Source organism: Schistosoma mansoni, chromosome 3 (genome assembly GCF_000237925.1).
Source record: "Schistosoma mansoni strain Puerto Rico chromosome 3, complete genome".
NCBI lineage: Eukaryota > Metazoa > Platyhelminthes > Trematoda > Strigeidida > Schistosomatidae > Schistosoma > Schistosoma mansoni.
Window position 1 is genome coordinate 23,320,305 of NC_031497.1, and position 6,533 is coordinate 23,326,837.

A 6,533-nucleotide genomic window follows, 5' to 3' on the forward strand; every position below is an offset into this window, starting at 1 on the left:
ACTCCTCAGCAGTGCGCATCGACGAAACCACCTCGCGGGATTCGAACCCAGGACCTACCAGTCTCGCGTCAGAGCACTTAACCGATAGACCACTGAGCTGGCATCCAGGGGTGCTAATGTCTAACTTCAGCCAATCCACGAAATTGCGCGACCAACTTCCATTGTAAATAAGTTACCAGAAGTAACGTCTGTAATCTAGAAAGTATTAATTACTTTCTTTAAATAAAACAAATATATTACCATCATTGATGTTATACATATAAGAATGAGTGTACAAACTTAATAGTCAGAAATCGAATAAAATCATTACAGTCCAACCAAAATAAACATGATTTCATTAAGTGAAATTAATAGAATAAGCACATTTCAATCTATCTATGATATAAATTCACTTGGTATTGTTTAGTCATATCTTCTCATTGTTATTTAGGATTGCAATTGATCAGTCTCTTTTTGGCATATGTGCATCCTGTGAGCACTGCCTCGATATTGCCTGAAGTCACAAGCATTATAAGCAAAGATGGATAGTGGCTATTCCACTTCATTCCAGTAAATTAATTTATTCGTTTCTTTTTTTAACTTGCAAATTTAACTGATTAAATGATCAATCCTATTTTTAACTTAATCATTTATAATGAAAATTATATTCCAAGTTTATTATCGTTAACTCAATTTTTTTTATTTAACTCCGCCTGTAACCCCTCCGGAAGCCACTGCCGGTTTCAAGCCCGGATAAAGGAGGAGGGTTTGGCATGGGGTTAGCGACCCCATCCCGTAGAAAACAAACTTGCTAAAAGAACGCTAACCAGTTTCTTATTTATTTATCAATAAGTCACTTGAAAGCTCACTCAGTGAAATGACTTTCTGGTTTTTTTTTTAATCATCAACATGCAAACAGTTGTATTATTGTTAACGATGTACCACACAACTAAACATTTACATTTCTTTACATTTTAATACATTTATATTATGTAAAATAATTTAACCTAATGAGGACATTTTCATTTTAATGCTTAAAATAAGATAAATGTTATTTTTGTTCTATCTGAAAGAAAATGAATGGTAACTTTGTGAACTATTTATGCACCAAAGTGGTATGTATATTTCCTATTGTATAATTGTTAAGTAACCAAACTATTCATATTCGTGTCCCCCTTATTATAAGCTTCAGTTTGACTCATAGATTATTATTATACGATTTACCATTCTTGAGTTATCCCCTGTCTATTGATTACTGTTCCCGCTATTCACAGTCACAATTGGCTAAATCTTATACAAATGTTATTCTCTATTTTATGGTACAATGTGGTCAGCTTGTTTGGTATATAAACCCAGTATATTTGGAATATAATGATTCATATTGCAGAGGCTGTTATTGATGTTTTGGACTTAACTGGTTGGGCTAGGCAGATAGCAGGAGCGACAAGTATTCTAGACTGCACGTACGGGTTTCGTGTGTCATTGGTCCGGTCGATAATTCACTGTATTCTAATTGGTGGCATCGTCACATCATCTATTAATTGGGCACTCAGGCAGACTATAAGTTATAACAATTGGTGTTTCACTCGATATAACAATTTTATTAAACACTTTATTGAATAATCATTGCTTTTTCTAATAAACGAAATGGGTTAAGTTCTTATTTTCAGTTTAATGCTTGGAAGTCAAGTGGTTTTATCAAATAGCCATGATTCTCCAGAAAGTCATCAAATAGACATAAAATAGGGTAAAATTTGAAATAGGTTACAACAAAATATTATTATTATTAAAAAAATAAACTTGAAGAAGTTTCTATATTTTTAGACGAAATCTTAAATATTATCACATGAAGACAACCATCAATGATTTCTAAATTGATAATCAGTTAGAAAAGAGAACAAGTACGAAAGCAATCGGGGAATCATAATTTGAGTAGCCAATTTTATTTAAAATTTATTTGATTATTTCACATTTTATAATTATGAATAATTGTCACGGGCTATTTATTACAATTTCTAGAATCATCAAGAACTTTGGAAAGAAAATGAAAAAGGATCGGAATTATTTGTTATCAATTGATTTTTTTTATCATGACTTACTTATTTACTTACATACGCCGGTTACCCCTAGTCGAGGAGCATAGACCGCTCACCAGCATTCTCCATCCAACCCTGTCCTAGACAATCCTTTACAATTCTTTCCAGTTAACATTCATCCTTTTCATATCTGCTTCTATTTCCCAACGTAATGTGTTTCTTGACCTTCCACTTTTTCGCTTTCCTTCAGGATTCCAAGTTAGGGATCGCCTTGTAATGCACATTGGTGATTTCCTTAATGTATATCCTATCCACTTCCAACGTTTTTTCCTAATTTCCTCTTTAGCTAAAAGCTGGTTTGTCCTCTCCCATAAAACGCTGTTGATGATAGTATCCGGCCACTGAATGTTGAGTATTTTGCGTAAACAACTGTTTAGAAATACTTGTACTAGTTCTTCAGATTTCAGCTCCTTACATTGGGACTGCCTTCACTTTGGTATTGAAGATTCACACTTTGAAGTTAGTTGTAAGTTGTTTTGAGTTCCATATGTTCTTCAATTGTAGAAATGCTGCCCTTGCTTTGAAAAAAATCTTCACCTTTACATCTGCATCCGATCCTCCTTGTTTATCAACGATGCTTCCAAGGTACGTGAATGCTTCCACCTCTTCCAGAGTTTCTCCATCAAGTGTGATTGGGTTGGTGTTCTCCGTGTTGTATTTGAGAATCTTGCTTTTTCCTTTGTGTATGTTGAGGCCTAATAATGCAGAGGTTGCTGCTGCTACATTTGTTGTCTCCGTCTGTATTTGTTCGTGTGTGTGTTTATCATGACTCGACATATATATATATATCAGTTTAAAAACGACATCAATCAAGTGTTGATGTATCAGATAATAGTATTTCAAATTCATAAGTGTTCATGAAAATAATTAAAAGTGATTGACAAAGTACTTTAAAGGTGAAGTTTATCAATTCCATTTCATTTTAATCACTAATTGAATATTGATTACTATATTTGTCTTATCTTTTTAAGTACTATGTCAATCATTCTCAATCGTTTTTTCATAAACACTTTTCAATCTTTATCAGAGGGGGGGGGTGTCGTGGAGATTTTAGTAATTTTATAATTAAGATCATGAGTCAATTGAAGCTAGACCACCAGGGAAAACCTAGAAGGACTTGACGGCCGTTTCATCCTATTGTGGGACTCGTCAGCAGTGCGCGTCCACGATCCACTACTCAATCTATAATATTATAACCTGATACATCACCAATTAATTGACCAAAGATTGTAATATTATTATTCAACATACGTATTAGTGTGGAGTTACATTAGAAAATTGATAGCTCTTTTCCTCTTGCTTCTAAATATGTAAATGAGAAATTTTGTCTTATTAAAAAATAACAAACAACCTTTATTTGCCATGTACTTTCTTTTTATTCCAAGTTTTTTCAAGTTGAATTCAGGAGTCAATCTACGTTAGACCACCATTAAAAACCTAGAAGCATTGGATGATCATTACATTCTAATATGAGACTCTCCAGCAGTATATATCCACTTAACTTTCTAAAAACTGTAAGGATTTGCTGATGAAATTATGAATGATAAACTTAAGGAAAGATTATAAGCAAAGATAGATAGTGGGTAACAGTCGAATCCAGGACACATTTATCGTCCTATTTGGGACTTGTCAGCTGGATGTACCTGCATCTATGAGTTGATGTTCACTCTGGGACTTGAACCCAGTACCTTTCGCTTCAAACGCTATCGCGTTATCCACTCAGCCACTGAGTCCTGATAACCACTTGCTTGTGTGATGGGGTGAAGTTTAAATTCATTAGTATTTTATTGGCTATCTATGCATACTGTGCATATTGCCTCAATATAGCCTTAATTCATAGGCATTATAAGCAAACTAAGGCCATATCGAGGCAATACATACAGTATGCACATATGCGAATAAGAGACTGACCACTTGCAGTCCTAAACATCAATGGGAAGATTCAAACAAACAGTACTAAGTGAATTTATTATTATTATTATTATTAAATTTGTTTCTAAGGCATAGATACCAAATTCATAAATTCCATTATTATTATTATTATTATTATTATTATAACCTTAATTTATTATACGAAAGAAAAGAAAATCAATTTCATAATTAAGGTCAACTTGGAGATTATTTTTTTAATGGTTGTTGCTAGATGATGTACAAATTGAATAAAGTGGAAAGGTGTTAATTGTTCTTATAATTGACATTCTAAACGGACTATATACATGTTTAGATTTATAATGAATGTGATGTACATAAAATCTTTTTTCTTTCATCTCTATTACATGAATTGTTAATTATATATCACTGTGAATAGGCAAAATGAATGGAGAATGATTCGTCGATTGGTTGGAGTTAGACATAAACACCATGGGATGCCGGCTCAGTGGTCTATTGGTTAAGTGCTCTGACACGAGACTGATAGGTCCTGAGTTCGAACCTCGATCGCGAGGCGAGGTCGTGGGTGCGCACTGCTGGGGAGTCCCACAATAGGACGAAACGGACGTCAAGCAGTGCTTCCAGGTTTCCCTGATGGTCTAGCTTCAATTGACTCATGATTTCAACTATGAAAATACTGAAATCCCCACAAAACCCCTTCTGATAATAATAAAGTCATTTATCATCAGACTACGGTTTCGTAGATATTATAGTAACCGTATCTGTTTTAGAAGCAGGTACTCACTGAAAACAATAGTGGAAGATCGTACAATTTCGTGCATTAGTTGAAGTTAGACATTATTACAATTGGATAACTGCTCAGTGGCCTAGAGGTTAGGCGTTCGCATGCGAGACTGAAAGTTCTGGGTTTGAATCTCGTATGAGGAATCGTAGATGTGCTCTGCTGAGGAGTCCCATACTAGGATGAAACGACCATGCAATGTTTCCAGGTGGTTTATCTTTAATCGACTCATGAATTAAACTATCAAAATCATTTATCAAAAATGTAACGAATCAAATATACAGTCTGTTATATCTCCTGATGAATTATGAATGGTAACTCTGAGGACTATTTATCGACCAATGTATTATGCCTATTTCCTATTGTACAATTGTTACGTAACTAAACTATTCATATTCGTATTTCTCTTATCATTAGCTTTATTTTGATCTTTGATTTATTATCATACGATTCTTGAGTTATAATCAGTTTATTGATTACTTTGGTTTGTATAAAAACTCAGTATGTTTGTAAATAATGATTCATATTGTCGAGGCTGTTATTTGTGTTCTGGACTTAACTGGCTGGGCTAGGCAGATAGGAAGGACCGAACAGCACCCAAGACTGCTCGTACGATTTCAAGTATCATTTGCGTCCGATCAATAAATTCACTCCTCTCTAAATTGGCGTTCATATATTAAATTGGGCACTCATACGTTAACAACTGGCGACGGGGTAAAAAAATGGCTCTAACTTCCGATCAATTTCAGTTGCTAATCCAGCGATAAGAGCAGCGCTTTAGAAAGAGTCAATTGGAATTCATTGACAAGTTACATGCAAAGCTGCTGAATCACCCATGCTTTGGGGGTGCAACGGAAGTTGACGCATTAATTTCAAAATTGCGTACAGAACTGGAAATCGATTGCAGAACAAATGAATATGCAGAGGAAAGCCTCTATGAATCCGTGAAAAGCAGTAATTTAAGCGAAACATTAGCAGTCACATATGATCAGCCCAGTAGTCCAGTATTGTCTGTTTCAGAGGCATGCGCTATACGTGGCTCAAATCCTACTATCCCTGAAACAGAACGTGCGAACAATGAATCGTCCAGTTCACAGAAAGACAATATCTTATTAAGCTCCCATAAAATTGCTGCAGTACCCGCCCACGAAGAAACGGGGAACAAACCGAACAGTATGGTGAATACAGTGGCGCCAAATCAAACCAGTCATGATGCAAAAAATTTTTCTAATGAATCTAATGATCAAGATTATCTAATTGTTCTGCCAGATCCCGATTATTTTGCTGATTCATATGTTCCGGTTCAAATCTCTTATAAAAATGGGAGAAAAATATCGGATGCATTAAATGATAATCAAGAATCCAATACGACTTTCATAGACACTGATTATGATTCATTATCTGCCAATGAGGTTCCAAAAAAATTCAAGCAAACTGTTTCAGAAGAATCAAACGCTGGTGACCTCAAATCAATTGTCGTCGATCCTCATGATCCAGTCAGTTCTAATGGTTTCTCTGTTAAATATGACAAACATGTTCTATATAATGTCACATTAATAGTAACTTGGCTATATGAGGATCCAACAGTCTTTCGTGGGGGAGGATGAATTCGAGAAATTTAAAATCCGGATGTCAACTCCGGATTTCTCAAAAAGGGGAGTTCAAATAGAAAGCTGATGTAATGTTTATTTCTTTTCAGGAACATAATAACAAAATATACATCATTCATATAGACATTCACTCAACTATTTTTTATTTCCTATCTTGATTATTAAACAAAGTTTCAG

At 34.6% G+C, this 6,533-nt stretch overlaps 1 non-coding gene across 1 annotated transcript; it reads right to left on the bottom strand.

The window, feature by feature from the left end:
* Positions 1-3,738: 3,738 nt before the first annotated feature.
* On the bottom strand, positions 3,739-3,805 carry Smp_tRNA_00216_Gln_TTG.1.1. Its single transcript has one exon. It is a non-coding gene (tRNA).
* Positions 3,806-6,533: the final 2,728 nt, after the last annotated feature.